Below are 18,811 nucleotides of genomic sequence, written 5' to 3' on the forward strand. Positions count from 1 at the left end.
AAAAGCTAACTCATGGCTCAATTAAAGTGCATATCCATTAACATTAATGGTTTAAGTAATGGTTATAAGAGAAGTAATTTAACAAAATTTCTTAATCTATTTGCTTCACAATTTTTTTTTTACAAGAGACCCATTTATTACAAGATGATAGACTTAATACTAAATACTACACAGTATTAAGTAGTTCTCATTATAAATAGAAAATAGAGGGGTTGTTATTTTATTGAAAAATTCTTTACCTATTCCCAATATATTGAATACATACAATGATGATAAAGACATGCTCTGTTTAGTAACAATGGAATTAAAATGGAAAGTATATACTTTTATTAATGTCTACTGGATACTTGGTATTAGTGTTAAAACAGTTAATCAACTAGAACAAATAATATAACTCTCAAACAGTAGTATCATTTTGGAAGGAAAATTTAACTGTATAGTAAATGATGAAGATTCTAATACTACAAGAAAATGTAGAGTATCAGTCTTTGCTAAGGCATTAAAAAATCATAGATTCACTTCAGATTAAAGATATAATGTATCTTCCAATTCAAATTCTCTTTTCTATACTAATTTCACTCACAGTCATAGAACTCAGTCAGGAATAGATAGGGTATATAGTTCTAATAACTTAATATCTGGGTTAAGTAAGGTAAAAGTTGTTACATGTCCATTATCGGATCATAATGCCATACTATCTGAACTTGAAGTAAACACTAATAACAACATTTCCATTAAATGCATTCCAAGTTATATAACTAAATTAAAAAAATTTAAAACATTTTAATAATGAGATTAAGACTTTTATGAAAATCAATTATACAGACAAACATATCTGAAATCTATCTATGGGATGCTCTAAAAGCCTATTCAAATGGTAAAATAAAGAATTGGTATGCTCTTAGGAGAAAGCAATGGGATAAATATTGGAGTAATTTGCAGGAAAAACTTGAACATTTAAAACAAATAGAACAAAAAGGACATAACAATGTGTTAAAAGAAATTAATGATTTAAAGAAAAATCATCTAGACATTTCAAATCATAAAACTATGATAAATTTAGAGAAGGTTAAATGAATTAAGTATTCTATAAATCTGAAATATATGCATAAATTAGCATCAAGAATGAAAATGCTTATTAAATCCAATCACAAAAAATGGTATTCTCCTGAAAGCAAGAAAAAAGTAACTGAAATTGATAATTTTTTGAAAACATTTAGAGCCCACATTAATAAGATTAATCAATATAACCCTACAATGGAACTAAAACATTTATTAAGAAATATACCAATAACAGGCTGACAGAAGATCAAAAGAAATTGGTAGATATGCTTATAATAATGTTTGAACATTAAAGTCAAATTAACAAACTAAAATCTAACAAAGCACTGGCAACAATGACATAATATACATAAATTATTACTAAAGAAGCTTTACGCATTTTGCATAACATTTTTCTAATAGATAAAGATATAACCAAAGTTCTTCCATCCTGGAAATAAATACTTATTTCCTCAATATTAAATGTAGATAAAAATCCAGCAGAGTGTTCCATTTATAGACCAATTTCAATTTCAATTTTAAATATTGATTTAAAATATTCATGGCTGTACATGCTGCTAGATTTCAACTATTACCATACATGACTAATAATGATCAAACTGGATTTATAGTAAACATAAGCACATATGATAATATTAAAAGAATATTAACTTTAATAGATTTCACTAATAGTAAAAAAGATAGCTTGACATTAAGTTTGGACATAAACTGCTTTTGACTTGGTTAATTGGAAATATTTATTATTGATCTTAGAAGAGTATAATTTCTGTAATGATTTTTCACAACTTATTAATTTGCTTTATGAAAACTCCTTTGCTTACATAAAAATAGGTATCAATATATCAGAGTCAATTTTGACAACTAAAGGAACAAAGCAGGGCAACCCTTTATCGCTACAATCATTTACTTTAATTATGGAACCATTTGCAAAGTATATAAGGTCAATAATAGATATTAAAGGTATGCAGACTAATAATAAATTAAATTCTAAGATTTTATAGTTTACATATGACATTCTCCTAACTTTAAATGATAATAAAAGGTTCTCTTAAAGCTGCATTTGATGCAAAAGAATCCTTTCAGAAAAATCTGAGCTTACCTTTAATGAAAATAAAACAAGTATTTTACTTAAAAATACCAATATTAATTATATAGATAAAATATTTTCAAAATATGTAGAGAGAGATAAAAAATTACCTATTTAGGAATAATTTTAATGGGTAATACTAAGAATATGATAGAATATAATTATTGTAATAGTGTAGCTCCTATTAAAGGTCTTGATAAATGGAACAAGCTTCATTTTCCTTAGAAGAGAAACTTTCTTTAATAAAAATTATTATTGTCCCTAAAATTTTTGACATAATTCCATCCCTTTCACTACCTCTTCCTAAAAAGTATAAAATAATTTAATTCCGTAATTCTTAATTATTTTGGTATCCTAATAAATTTAGATTAGGATTAAAACACCATGTTAGAGACTGGTCTATGGGTGGAAGAGGTATGCCAGATATAGAGTTATAGTTGTTATCAAAATCATAAAAACAGTTTCCTTATGGTTAAATAAAAACTATAATGCTAAATGGGAAGACATTCAAGAAACCATTTGTATGGAATCAAATCATATAACATACACACAACAAAATATAATAATAAATAATAACTTCTGGATATTAAAATATTGTATATTAGAAAATAGAAACATTATGATTAATTCTTCATATCTTTCTTTAATGCTAATTTCATTTCGAAATTTTGTGTAAGACAACCAAGATATAAGGCTTGTTTTTTTTATATATTTCCTATAGCATATACACAAATAATATATGCACTTTTGACTTATATAAAATGAATAAATTTAAGGAGAATAACTTGTTATACTGGAATCAACTGATGGTGGGAGAACAATTGCAAACTGCAGAATAATTAACTACCAAATTTAATTTAAATAAAGCCGTGGTTAGATGTACAGAATTGTAGATTTTTCAATAGAAAATTAAATTAATGCAACCTTCAATAAAAAATTCTGTCCCAAAATTCATTGATTTTTTTAAATTTTATTACCACATCAGAGATAAACAAAAAAAGAACTTCTATCCAAAATGTATAAGATTATTAAACAGCTATGAAAACAGCCAACCGAACTAACAAACTACTGGCCATTGCTATACTTTCACCACTTTCTAAAATTCTGGAAAGATGTATCCACTTTCAAATTCTTAAACACCTTCTAAACAATAATCTCCTCTCATCATGCATTCCAACCATATCATATCAGTACTACAACTCTTTTCACTAATACTAAAAATAAATTCAGAGATGATGGCAAAATAGTGTCTTGAGTCTTTTTGGACATGTTTAAAGCATTCAGTACAGTTTCCCATCCTAAGTTACTGTCCACTCTGAATAATCTTAATATCAACCATGATGCTGTTAACTGGTTTCAAAGTTATCTATCTAGCCATCAGCAAGCTGTGAAAAGGAAGCAAGATCTATCCCCACTCCTTCCTGTTACACTTGGAGTCCCTCAGGGTTCAATCTTAGGGTCCCTCTTCTTCAGCATATTCATACATGATCTTAATACTGCCTCCTGTCAAGCATCTATCATACAATATGCAAATGATTCAACCCTCATATGTGTGGCACCCAGGTCTGCTTTATAATCTTGAAAGCTCATAATCTTAAAATTCAAAATACTGAAGCCAAAATCTTGAAAGTTCAAAATACTGAAAACTCAAAATACTGAATTTCATAATACTGAAAAAAACTACAGGATACTAACACTTACTATATGCCACCAGAAGTACCTAGAGAAACAAATAAAAGACAAAGCATATGAGTTTACTCAAACTATTAGCAGGGGAGGCTGCACCCCCTGCTACTTAAATATATCAACTCCAAACTCGCACTTTACTACACTAAGATGAGTTATGTTGTGGTATAGCAAATTAAAAGGGAACATGACCAAGGTTACAACAGGCACTCATGAAGCACATCATGGTATGTTTGCCATTTTCATCTGTGGAGTGCAATCTTGGAGTTGATATATTTAAGTATAAAGTGGTGTAGGGGATGCAGACCCCCACATGAGGTGCAGGGGGGCTTGCCCCTTGTTAATAGTGGCAGAAGAGTAATATGTTTTCTTATGTGTAAATGTTGGTGTATTCTGTTTTTTCAGTATTATGAAATTCAGTATTTTGAGTTTTCAGTATTCTGAACTTTCAAGATTTTGGCTTCAGTATTTCAAATTTAAAGATTATGAGCTTTCAAGATTTAGAAGCAGACCCACAGCATCCCCAATAACTCAACTTCTTACATTTACACAAAAGCCTTCTCTGATATTGGAACATGGCTAGCAAACTCACAACTCTTTCTCAACCCTAATAAAACTTAACTTATGATTTTTCATCCATCTAAACCTACAAACATCCCAGCTAACTTTTATATCGCTGAAAGTAATAATACTAGGATTTTCCCAGATTCCCAAGCAAAAGTATTAGGCATCATAATCGACAATATACTAAAATTTGACATACACATTTCTAACACAATCAAAAAGGTTCACAAGAAAATGGGAACAATGTATAGAAACAAAAAATTCTTAAAAGATGCTGCAAGAATAACCATAGCTAGAACACACCTTCTCTCCTAACTCTTATATGCATCCCCATACTTACCAACCTCAAAAAGTCAAAACTAAGTAAATTAGAATCATGTTACAATAAGATTGCCAAATTTGCAACAGATTCCACGCATTCAATCCATTACTGTCAATGCCTTAAAAATCTTTCTTGGTTGGAACTACCTCATGTTATGTACTATAACCAATTAATAATAGCTCACAAAATAATGCACAATCCTGACAATGTACCGTCCCTAAAAAATCTTCTACAACCCTACTCTTAACATTTGTAGTCTTTGATCTAACAAATACTTACTCCAAGTAACCAAAGTATCCAATACAGCAGGAAACTCTCTTTACTCTAACTTTGTTGCCAAAAATTGGAGTACCCTTCCACATAGTATTAAATCCATAAGCAATCTTAATCGTTTCAAAATGTCTCTCAAAAAACACTTATTTGAATCTTGGCTTTGCACATGTAACACTCCAGGTTAATTATTAACTTAGCACTACTTATACAATTTGGCTGTACATACTAAATCTGTTAACATATCCCTTCTAAATACACTACTTCTCTATAAGTAGTTACATTCCTAGCTGCAGCTCTCATCATGGAAGCATTACTAACTATGCACTACTTTGCCTAAGTGATTCTCTCTACTTTATTTCCTAATGTTATGTTCCTCCCCATATATAAGTTCAACCATATATTTGTCTATATTCAAGTCTTGTTCTATTTGATACTATGTATATATATATATATATATATATATATATATATATATATATATATATATTTATCCTGTAAATGTGTTAACACTAATTTTTTTGTCTATAATTTCTATTACTTGATGTGCTGACTTTGTATGTAAGCTTAAGCTGGAGCTTTTCTCCCTGGGCCTCTGCTGAAAATGAGCAATGTCACAGTCAAACCATCCTGATAAACAAATGTAAAATAAAATAAATAAATAATTAAAAATATAACAGAATGTTTTAATGAAAGTCATTGGGACTATTTCAAAATTATAAATAATTTTACCCAAATAAAGAAGATATATAACATATCTTGACATCTTCAAATTATACTACATGTTCTATAAAGTGGAAATTGTTTACATGGCAATTTATACATAAAATGTTCATAACTCTGCATAAAATGCAATTATGTACAAACCCTATGTTTGAAAAAACTGTACTAAAACTTAAATTTAAATTTAAATGTAAATTTAAATTTAAGTTTGATTGGCAACATATGTTTTTGCTTGTGAAGTTATTAAACCTTTCTGGGATAATATTAATGTTTTTTTACAGGCTTTATTTAATGATAGATTCACTTTATCCAAATATTTTATCTTATTCAATGCACCAGTACTTGACTGCATTAAAAGAGTAAATTACCTACTTCTATGGAGCATTTTATCAATTGCAAGGAAAATAATTACAGAGAATTGGAAGAATGAACAAACTCCAATGATGAATGAATTCAGAAATATTGCGACTGATGTTTGTCATTACAAATTCTTAACAATCAAGATGAGAACAAATAGAATTACCACTTCTTACAACATTTGGATGAAACTCAAGGAACTGCTAGTCACAATCCTATGAACAAGGACTTTCTTTTTTATATATCAAGACAACTTAGAGTATAAGTTATATAGCAGACACTTTTGTAAATAGCTTTTATGTTCTACTTTATTTTGTTTGTTTAAATAATTCTTCTGTTAAAATCTGTCATTTATGTGTTAGAATTAATAAAAATATTTTAACAAAAAAAAATGTTGAGGAAACTAAGGAAATGATTCTTTTGAGCTAGGATATAGGATCTGAATTGTCTTGATGAGTATGTTACTTCGCCAAAATTTATTTTCAATGAACACCTCTTCATTGATCCACATTCAGTGAAAATCACTTCCATGATTTGATGAATTTTCCAAGGGCAATGAAGTCATTGGCGAACTACACAACTTTGCCATTTGACCCCACTGTAGTGCAATCTCAGAGTTGGTATATATATATATATATATATATTTAGGGAATTGTGGGGGCAAATCTCGTAACTTGGGTGGGTTTGATTTAGTTAGTTGTGGGTCCATTGTGCTGCAGGGCAATTGTTTCATTACCCTTGGAAAGTTCAGTGAATCGTGGAAGTGATTTTCACTGAATATGGGTTGATGAAGAGGTGTTCGCTGAAAAAAAATTCAGCAAACTAATATACACCCATCTAGACATAATAAGGCCTTGCTAAGCTTAATGCTATGGTCTACCAGAAACATAATTATCAGAAAATAGAAATCTAAATCTAAATCAACAGTAACTAAGTACTGAATATTGCAAAGGAGATAAAATAACTGTAAATTGAATCTTTAAAAGGAAATTACATAAAAATAACTATAATTTGTGAGAACAATACATACAGAATAATGTTTCAGAAGGAGGACTGAGGTTTAAGAGAAGACAGGAATTGAACAATTTCTATAATGTTGGAGTGAATGCTAATTTTTAAAAAATAATACATATGTTATGTAAAATGCATGAAAGTAAAGAAAATTTTGACATGGTTTGTTTTCTTTTTTATTTCTGTATTTGTGCCTATGTATGAAGTGATAGTTTAATAAAGGAGTTACAATAAAAGAAGGTGTCCTAACTTGATATCATAGGTAAACAGGTGCACTATAGTCTAAGTGGTAGCATCTAAAATGTCTAGTTCAGAAACAGTGCTGACATGAATTATTGATTTTGCTGTTCCTCTAAAAGAGTGTGCTATTACTGTGTCTTCTTGAGAGATTTATTATGTTTATCATAACAAATGGTAAAGCAGTAAGGTGACTACATGATATACTTAGGCAATGTAAGAATTGCCTGATGCTCATAAATAAGGATTTTTTTACTTAACTCATCATTGTCTACTTGTGAGAGTTGTCCAGTTAGAGGATGCACTTTCACAAACAAACATATCCTGTGGGCATAATTCACCTACACCACACTCTGCACATACTCATGTGGAAGTATCATGTGTTGAGACTAAAAAAATCATTGCTCAAACTGCAATGCACAGTAGGTGAAGGCCTAGCATATACTAAACATTGCAACACCAATTTTAGGGAAACACTGCTGAGAGTCAGCAGGAAACAGAACCACCTAAACCAATTATATCCAAACAGTCATCAAACACAAATAGAAACATACTGGTGATTGGTGACTCTGTAATTAGACACATGGATTCTACTCTCAAAAGGCTGGACAACTGCAAGGTGTCAGTGAGGACAGAGCTCAAGATTGCTGATGTTATAAGGGCCCTTAATCCTTTCAAATATGACTCCAGCATGGTGATTGTCCATATTAGGGTAAATGATCTGGCACACAGAGCCCTTTGGGATATGGGGAGAGACATAACAGAGCTCTGCATGAATGTCGCAAATACAGGTAAGAGCCTAGTTTTGAGTAACATCCTTCCATGAACAGAAATGGTGGTGAGATTTAAAGAAAAGATGATTGGCTTTAACAAATAGCTAAATACCTGGTGTTGTTGTGGGGTGATTCTGTATGTGTAAACATAGGATACAATGCTTGACAATTTTACATGTTTCACCAAGGATGATCTGCACCTGTCATTCTAAGGCTCTTGCAAATTGGCAAAAGCTTTTGCTGCCCCCTTTTTGCCTTCTTTAGGCAAGGTCCACCTAATGGATCTCCCAACTTAACTTGAACCATATCATTGTGGCTCTTCTTAATAATAGAAGTCTGAAAAACAAACTGCTGAACCTTGAAGCATTTGGAGCGCATCCATGTTTGTGTTGTTACAGATACCTGGTTTAAGTGCCCAGAAAGCACACCCTCAGTACTTGGTTTTGTGCTTACTACTTGTTTAGATCTGATGGAGATTATGTTGGTGTAATCATATTTGTTAGGGACTACATTACCTCAAAATAAATACCTAGAGATCCTCATGTGAAGCCTACAGAGATTCAAATTATGCCAAATAGGATTAACTATCAGATTGTTGCAGGCTACAGAAATCCTTCAATTTCTATAGAAAATTACACAACATTCCTAAACTTTCTTAATGACCTCCCCATAAGTAGGAATGCTGTTATCCAATGTGATTTTAACAACCCAGTGAGTAACTGAGGGACCTACACCATTGAAATATTGTATGCACAAAAATTCTTAGATTTTAAAACAAGTCCCTGGACTTGATTGCAAATGAATTTACTACAGAACAGAATATACCTGATGTGGTCATAACAAACTTTGCTTCCGTATGTATTTTCCTCATTGGTAAAGTCAGACCACAATGTAGTACCCTTTCAAAACCTCCAAATCACTAGAAATAAATATCACAGAATATAAGGACTTTAAACATACTAACCTCCTAAAAATCTGTGATGAAGTCTTTAAATTAGAGTGCAGTTGTATTACCCACAATGTTGATGATACTACAAGTTATGCAGAAGATTTCTACTTGCACCTGACAAATGTATCAGCTTGACAATTCCCGCCAAAAGTAAGCCAATAGGGAGGTTTAAAAGTAAATATGAATAGTTGCCCTCTAGCATTAAATATGTAATAGAAGGAAGAAGCTCCTAAAATCTGTTAGCAGAACAAATGATCCTCAAACCAAGAAGAACATAAATCAGCAAGATAAAAAGCTAAAAGGTAACACAAGCAAAACAAAAACTTCCCACAAATTCAGTCTAGCCTTCTTCAGTTATGAGATAAAGAAAGAAATAACACAATATTGTTCTGAACTTATTCACAATGATACCAACTATTCATATCCAGTGGATATCGTTAACATACTGGCTAATGCATTTCCTGCTAACTTCACTCCTGAAACGTCTATTTCAAGCCCATCTTTCCTTGATGGTAGCATGCAGCCAACCATCACAAGAGAGCACATACTTATGGTACTGTCCTAAATGAAGAATACTTTATCCATAGGACCTGATAATATGTCTAGCTGCCTAATTTATAACACTAATCAAGCACTGGCAGACCCAGTATCCAAACTCTTCAACCTGAGCCTATCAATTGACAGGAGTGGGGCACAGCTGCTGTAATGTCACTCTACAAGGATGGCCCCTCCTCTGACTCAGGGAATTACAGATCCATAAGTCTAACAAGTCTTATACGCAAAGCCATGGAACATTCCATGACACACCTAATTAACTATGCTATCCAAAATCTTATCAGTCTTAAATCCCAGCAGATTGGCTTTGTCAAGGGTAGATCCCATTTTATGAATCTTGTAAACTTCTTTGAGAGGGTTACTCAGGATGTTGACTGTGGACAAGCAGTCCACACAACATACCTTAACCTTGTCAAGAAATTTGATACCATATCACATGTATATATAAAAAAACAAATTGAATAAACACCAAATTGATCTTATGTGGTTAGGTAGATAGCTAACTGGCTTTTAGATAGGACTTACAGTGTGAGCATGGGAGAAGCATCATCTCATAACATGAAGGTGACCAGTGGAGACTTACAGGAATCAATTCTGGGACCTCTGCTCTTCAGTATCTATTTTTCTGATCTCCAATTATCAAATGATAATCTCTGGTCAACAAACTTGGTGGGTGATTGTAAGATAGCTCCCCCCACCTCCAACTTACAGCATACATAAGACACCACTTCAAAATGAAAATGTTGTGAAAGACTTGGATACATGGATGGACAGCTCCCTTACAACTGACATTCACTTTGCAACAGTGGTTCATGAATCCTTTTAACCTGCACAGCTCTTAAGCAAAGACATATCTTCCAGATGTAAAGAAGACCTCACCTCCTTGTATTCTACATGGATTAGATCCATCATTGAGTACAATTCTCCATCTGAGATGTACCTTACTATGGGTCTATATTTAAATAGCGAAACCTCACTTAAGCACATACCTAAATGCTGGCACAAATAAATAGCGAACCGTCAAAACACTGAACATCCTGAAGTGTGAAATTTGAAATATCGAATTGTCATAGTTGGCCCTTATCCGTTATAGCTCACTAATGTAAATGTGCAATAGTTACAGACCTTAGGGTTAGGGTGCAGGTTAAGGTAAGTGCATACATAGTAATATATGCAACCTTTACTTTAGGGTTAGAAATAAGGTTATGTTAAGTGTATGTATAGTAATATATTTGTGTAGCTGAATGTATACGTAAATTATACTTTTCCCATAGTTGGGTGCTGTTTGTTTATAGTTAGATACATTTGTGTGTAGTGAATGTTTGATTAGGATATGGGATATATGGGTGAAGTGTAGATATGGGGAAGTGTGGATTATTTATTTTGTTTGGGTAGGTAGTATATAACGGGCGGTGGGGTTGGCCAACTATTGCAATTCGATAATTCGAATTTTGCGCTTCAGGACATTCAGTGTTTTGCGGTTCGGTATTTATGTGTTGGTGTTTAGGTATTTGCGTAAGTGTGGTTTTGGTATTTTAATATAGATCCCCTTACAACGTATGTCAAGCAATTTAGAGACTGTGGATACATTTTAAGCACAGGCACTTTACAAATACCTTTTCAACACACATGTCTGTACAAGCAGTTTGATATACACATGATGTACAGTTCTAATACATTTGTAATACAAGCATATTATATAAATCATTTCGATATTCAACAATGACATATAATTATTTACAAAATTCCAGCTAGCTGTGCTGGCAGTCACTAAAATGTTGGAGCATATCATTCAAGAATTGATGGAGGATGCCGGATGCTGATGCCTGTTACACCCCTAGCATGTCCCCTGTTGGTCTCTGAAAGGTACCTGTAGTTAAAATTCTAAGTGCTGCATTTAACTTTGTCTCCACTGGGATGGGTTCCCCTTGGTTTGCCCTGGCTCTGAACTGAGGATGACAGAGGTTGCAGAGTTCCTGTAGTGTGTCTCTATCCACCCTGTAGCACTCCACAATTTCCACATCATGTAGGTTATGATAAGTTAAGTGGGGTCTGAAAACTCTTCTCCTTCTTGGCCTTGGTCTATTAGCAGCAGCAGCAGCACAAACTTCAGGCTGTTGCACATACACTGGAACAAAAGCAACAGAAGCCCCTAACATTGTTTCTGTGTAGACTCCTTTCCATGGCTGTTTTCCAAAAGATTTTGGAATTCGCAGGGAAAACCAGCACTGAGTCTACATGATTGTTTTATAGCTTGTTGAACAGCTCCTCCATATTAGATTGGTTGATTAACATACAATTCAGCTGCATATGTTGTAATTTGCATTCCACAATGTTTACCTTGTTTGTGTGGCATGTAGAGCAGCTTACTGAATCCAAAACCATGTGCTACTGTGTGTGCCTCAATGTGCAATGCATGCACATGGTGAAAGAGGACCTTGCAAGCTTTTTTGAATCTGGCCAAAGGACTTTCCTTCTGAAAACCATTTATGTCACAGAGCAAAGTGTGTGACAACTTTTGCAACTGTTAAAAGCTTTGTATACCTCTTTTTTAACTTGTAATACATTGTAGCAGCTAAAATTCCCAATATATTACAAATACTTTTGATTAGGCTGGTAATTAGTGATCCATAATGAATAATCTTGAGTTACATAAATGATGCATGATTATACAGATCTAAAATGTCTCATGCCATTTGGAAATGACAATCTCAGACAGTTCCATGATCATAAAAACACAAAAGTATTTTTTGGAAGTGCATGCCCCTGGACCATATCATGTGGGCAAACTCTCACACCTCAATTTTTATATATACTAACTCTGACGAAAGGTAGAAAGTGGTGAAAAAAATTAAATTCACAGAATCAGAGGAATTGTAATGTAAACTCAGTCTTAGTTTAAACTCCTAAATAAATTCTGAGTTAAAACTTTCTACTAACCAGGATAGAGTATTCCCAAGACTATAACGTTGTTTGCAGGGGAAATGTAAACCCTTAACAATTTTTATGATTTCAGTTTCCCCTTTGGACAATTAATTACAATGTTACCCTGCCTTCTGCCTGACAAATTTATTTATGTATGCAAAATGCAGTTCATGTTTTCCTTCTTTAGTACTACTAGAATAAAAACATTTCCTAAATTGACACTAAAGGCTGAAGAAAAGTATTATTCTGTATTTGAAACACCTTAGTATTTCATGAAACCATAAAAAACAACTCAAGCTGTAGAAGACTAAGCTTGTATTTTGGCAAAAAAAAGCAAAGTCATTCCTTTGCACTAGTTGTGGGTATGCATTATCTCATATTTCCATAAAATGCCGTACTTTTGGTACTCAAAATTGTGGCAACCCTAGTTTCTGTAGCAACTTTGAGTTGGTAGCATTAATGGCAACAGAGTTCTGGAATGCATGGTACAGCTAAAGGGATTGTTATGCTTGGTGGAAGGCAATTAGCAGACATGTGACTTTACATAGCAGTGTATGCATATACAAATGTAACTGAAAAAATGTTTGAGAAAATTCACAATTATGTGATAGTAAATACATCTATTACAGTGGGTGGAGACTTTAATTGTAATTTAAGAGAGGTAAAAGTAAAAGTGCTGTGAGAGGTTGCAGATAATGCTAGGTGACGAATAGGTAAAAGGAGAGACTATATTAATAACAGGAGGTTACTTAGAGAGATGGATTATATTTTGTTTACAGATAACAAGAAAGAAATGAAACATTGAAACAGGAAAGCAAAGTTTTCAGGTCATAGAACTGTATGGACAATAACAGGAGTGAATGAAAACATTATATAAAAAGGAAAAAGGGTTAAAAGACAGGAAAAACTGCAGAAATGGAATGTCTTAAAAAGCAAGAGGGCAACTGTGAGAAGATCATATGACAAAGTAGGCATTTTATGGCAGATTGAAAAAGTGGTGGATGACATATAAAGAAAAGTTGAAAAAATATACATAAAATAAGAGAGACAGAGCAATGGAAGGAAAAGATGATATATAATAACTAAAAAAAATGTGAAATAGTAGAGAAAGGGGTAGGGAAAAGTCTTAAAGAAGAGAAAGAAAATAAATTATATGAATATAATAAAGATAAAATAGAAATAATGGTATTTAGACAATAAGTATTACTGAAAGGGAGAAAAGAAGTTCTCTTATTTTTGGATATGTAACCGAGAGTATGAAAATGGGTAGTAAAATATAATTAAGACAAAATTATGGATATAGTTGAGAGGTATGTACAGAATATGCATGTGAAATAATGTGGCAGCAGAGCATGGAAAGTAAAGAAGATGAAAATGAGGTAGTGGAAGAAATGAAATAAAGACTTGAGAAGAAACAATGGATGCTAAAAGGGAAGGTAAAGAAGAATCTGCACCAGGTCCAGATGGATTAGGGTATAGTTTTTATAAAAAACTTATCAGATGATGAAAAGGATGTTTTTTCTGGAAATATTGAATGAATGGATGGAGGGACATACAAAAAAAGAAGAAATTTTTAGGAGGGGGGGTTATAAAATATATATTGAAAAATGGGGGAAGGGAAGAAATGAAAATCTGGAGATCAATTATGTTGGGAAATACTGATTATAAAATAGTTATATTTTTATATTTATAAAATAGTTATGGAGATTATAGAGAAAAGAATGATGGGTGTCATGAAAAAGAATTGGGTGAAGGGGTGCATGGGGTTAAAGGTAACAGTAAGTTAACTGCTAATGATGGTTAAAGACGTGGGTGAGTGTATGGCTGATGGGGGTAGGAGAAGGACAAGTAACAGTACATGTTATGTTAAGGCATTTGATAGTGATGATCTTGGGGAAATGAACATTTTAAAAGAATATGAGGTAGGAGAAAAAATAAGAGACAGTGAGGACAGTTTATCAAAATTCTTGTGTCTGTCTATGATGCTGAATCAATGGGTAGGAAAAAAGATATGACAGGGAAAAGGGGTAAAGCAAGCTTGTCCGCTGAGCATGTGGCTTTTTTGTGATGGTAATGAATGCATTTATAGAAACATGTAGATGAAGGTTAGCGGATGGTAGATGGGAAATTAAGGAAGGGATAAGGTTACTACTAATGTTAACCTATGCAGATGATTTGGGCTTAGTAGCCAAGAACCAACAGTGGATAAGAAAGATAATTTACAAAACAGAATGAATTTTAGGTATAGAAGGATTACAGTTAAATAAGGCAAAAATAAGGGGTCTGGAAATGTGGGAAAAATGTCAGAAATTTATTTTACCAAAAACTGAAATGGATGTTCTAGGGGTTAAGTTTAGAAAGGAACAAGTAGTAATATTACAATGGAGCAAAGTTGTAAAAAATACGAAATTTGACAGATTGGTGGAGGGTGTTTCAGTTGTGCCTAAGGAAAAGGGTATATATGTTAAACACATATTTTAGGAAAGCTACCAAATTTAGGTGCATGTACATGTTTCCAAGAACAAAACTCTTGGCTAGCTTTTGTGGTATTCTGTGGGGAACAAGGATGAATCCAGTCCAAAGAAGTATAGTTTATAATGTAAAAGAAAAGGGGAGGGTTTAATTTAATAAGCTCATTTGTTTTCTTAGCATGAATACATTTCTTTTGGTGTTAAATAAAGTAGGTGGAAAAAAGACAATACTAGAAATGTGTTTATTTGAAAAATATAAAGGTATGTGGATTGGTGGGGGTATGAAAAATAGATATGAAAAGTTTGTATATTTGTAAAAGATGGAATATAAAAGTAATCTAAGACATGGAAAACTGATATAAATGAAGTAGAGATGGAAAGGAAGGAATGGTATAAAAAACAATGAAAGCAAACTATTATATTGATCCTCAGAAAATGGGTAATGAATCCAAGAAATCAATCAGGAAAAAGATAGAACATATATGAATCATGTTTTGAAGCAAGTGATTTTTTGTGGCATTTATTATTAGACAAACAGTAAAAAGTAACATGAAATATAAAAATATAGAACAAAGAATGTGTATTAGTTGTAATTCTGAAGAGACATTGCAAGAGTGTTTTAGATTGTAAGAAAAAAGAAGATTTTTGGACATTATTGTTCAAAGTTGTTTATAACTGGAAATTATTTAAAAATGTATGTGGACATAATGTTATATGGAGAAATATAAGGGTGGTAGTGAAAAAAAAATTGAAAAATGGATACAATTTTATTTATTACTATTTGGTGTTTATGGAAAAGAAGATATGAAAAATTGCTGTATAACAAAAGAAGCAATGATGAGGAATTAATATGAGATATAAAGAAATGGTTTTGATGGAAAGGGTAGGGGATACAATGGATTTTACATGTATTTAGGAAGATAAACATGTACAATACTTTATTGTGATATATAAAGTATGATAGAAAGTGTAAATATAACGAATGCATAAATAATGAAATAAAGATGTAAAAGTGATTATATAATAAAGCAATCCTATTCTTTTCGATATATGCCATCAGATCTTTTACATCCACTTGAGCTACCACCAACTCAAGCAAATGGGGCCTCGGTCTAATGTCTCATCTGAAGGATGACACATTCAGGAGTACAGCAGCCTCTTGTGTTATACTGCAGTGCCAACAATTGATCTACCTGGTGTGGGAATAGAACCCACAGCTTTCTTCACCAAAGGCAGGTGTGCTACCTGTTGTGCCACTGCAAATAAAAAATACAAATAAAAACTGTAACTATATTCTATTCAAAAGTCCTGAAATTAAAAAAAATAAGTCTTCTAAAGAAATGTTAATTAATTCAGATCATGAATACATTCAATTAGGATTATAATAAATTGCTATATGTTTGTCAAAGGGGATAAATGAGTGAGTTGATTTAGATGATATAATACTTTATGAGATATTTTTGTTTTATGTTAAACAGTTCTACATCAGTATTTTTTCATAAATATTTCATTTTCACTTCTTTCTTTGTTGGTTTTGCAGTAGTAGAATATAACAGGAATGATTTCAAACAACATTTTCTCATATTTTCAAGTGATCTGTAAATTTTAGCAGATGTGCTTCTAACTGTGTTCTGTTTAAACCTTATATTTGGGGAACCTATAAATCTGTTTCACAGCTTGCAACCTAGGACATTGCTGTTTAATGCGCATGACTTTTTCTGAGTTGTTCTTAGTTGGTACGTACTTTCTGGAATTTTGAAGACTAAGATATAGAACGAATGCTAAATGGAGCCAAGAGTATCAGCATCGACCAATGACAGTCCAGAAAAGTGTATTACTTAGATCATTAAATCCTAGTAACAATTCCAGAGTTTTCTACTGGATCTAGTCAAAAGAGTCCTTCAACTGCTTCTACTACCTGTTGATATTTATGTTAAGATTTACAAAATCATGTTTATGACAAGTTATTGGCAGGTATCAGATGAAAGTTTATCTGGTGAATGCCATCATTACTAGTGATAATTAACCTCTATCTAAAACAGAATAGAGATGTAATAAAAGTTGCTCACATACTTCATTATGCAAATGGTAATAATTGTCACGTTCTGTTATATGTTCCAACAGCACATCATGTATAGAATCTCCTGGCATCATGTAAAAGCTAACAAACTGGTTGAACAAAACGTTTCTGACAGTTTGTGTCTAGCTTTTTCTGTAAATTATTAAAACAAGTTACAAAAATAATAGTTATGCTGTGTATTGTAACTTATAAAATCCAGTTTGACTTGGAAGCTAATTATTGCCATCATTGTAAAGATGTGTTTTCAGTTGACTGAATAATTTTAGTGTCTATGCTTTTTTGTTAACTCTTGCCTTTACAGACATATAAACATCTGCATATATTGAGTTTATAACTCTTTTCTCAAAATATTTTACTCTGGAACCCCAAATGTCAGAACACTGAGGTACCAATATGCTGAAAATTAATAGATGAAACTCAAAGGGTAGAAAATTACACTGCACGTGTTTTTTTTTTTTTTTTTTGCAGGGTGCCACCACATTCCTTGAACTTATATATACTGACTGTATAGTCACATCAACTCAAAGAAGAGAGAGAGATTGCTAGAAACAAAGAAATCTCTGCAGTACACACATAGAAATCTGTCCAGCAGTGTTTTCCTATGGAAAACAGTGATTGTCCTTGTTTTCTTTAGAATATTATGCTTTGGATAGCTGATGCTCAGTGAATTTCACCTCAGCCACCTATAGGTACCTAATCAAAATGCCCAGGGCAGCCAACAGGAAATTACGAGATCAACCTTTCAGACTCATGTGGAGACAAAGTTAAGCATACAGCTGTGTGCATTTGTCTGTTAAAATACCGTACAATATGTTATGATTTCATGCCAATTTCTCATGTAGTATTGTTGGTAAGGAAACCTAAGTCTTTTATTTATGTTGGAGTGACAAGTTTTCTCTTTAGAAATTCACTTAAAAGAGCAGTACTTCTAAATGGCAACTCAGTCATTGATTATGGGGAATAGGTCACTTATTGGCACTTCTTGTATTCCTGTCAGATCCTTTTTTATAGAATTAAACAGCTTACAGAGGAACGAAATGGAGAGCGGCCACTGTGGTGCAGCTGTTAGTGTTGCCACAGCAAGAGGTTCCCTGGTTTAATTCTCGGGTGGGGTGCCTTCTGTGTGGAGTCTGCATGTCCTCCCTGTTGTGGCATGGGCTTTCTGGGGGTGCTCCGGTTTCCTCCCACATCCCAAAGACATGTTGTAGGTGGATTGGACACTCTAAATTGGCCCTAGGTGTGAGTGTGTGTGTGCCTTTTGTGGAAGGTTGGGTGCAGGGCTGGCAACTCAACACCGTAAAATTCCACTGCCAATCGTTCTGTGGACTGTTGTTCTGCTGTAGCGACCCTAATCAGGAAAAGCTGAAAGGAGAAGAAGACAGAGGATAGAAATGGAGAAAGTGAACACATTTCATGTATGTCCAAGAAAGTATTCCTTATCTCATCATAGCCAGTACCATTAGGAAAAGAACGTCTAATAAATATGCACAGAAATACATGAATTCTTTGAAATGAACAACTGCAGTCTTAAATATGATGCAGTATTTCATGTTGCTTTTTATGTAACTTTCTTAAAATTATTTTATCTGATAATGCATAACTTGACTCATTCCTCAATTGTGTTTACTGAAAAACAATTAAAATATATTCTACTGTCTAACACAGTTACTGAGTATTGATGAAGGATTACCTCGAAAGCTGACAAAATAATATGTATTGCAACAAAGAAAGTCATTCCA

The sequence above is a fragment of the Protopterus annectens genome, chromosome 9.part0, assembly GCF_019279795.1.
Source record: "Protopterus annectens isolate FY-2018-M chromosome 9.part0, PAN1.0, whole genome shotgun sequence".
Classification (NCBI taxonomy): Eukaryota; Metazoa; Chordata; order Ceratodontiformes; family Protopteridae; genus Protopterus; species Protopterus annectens.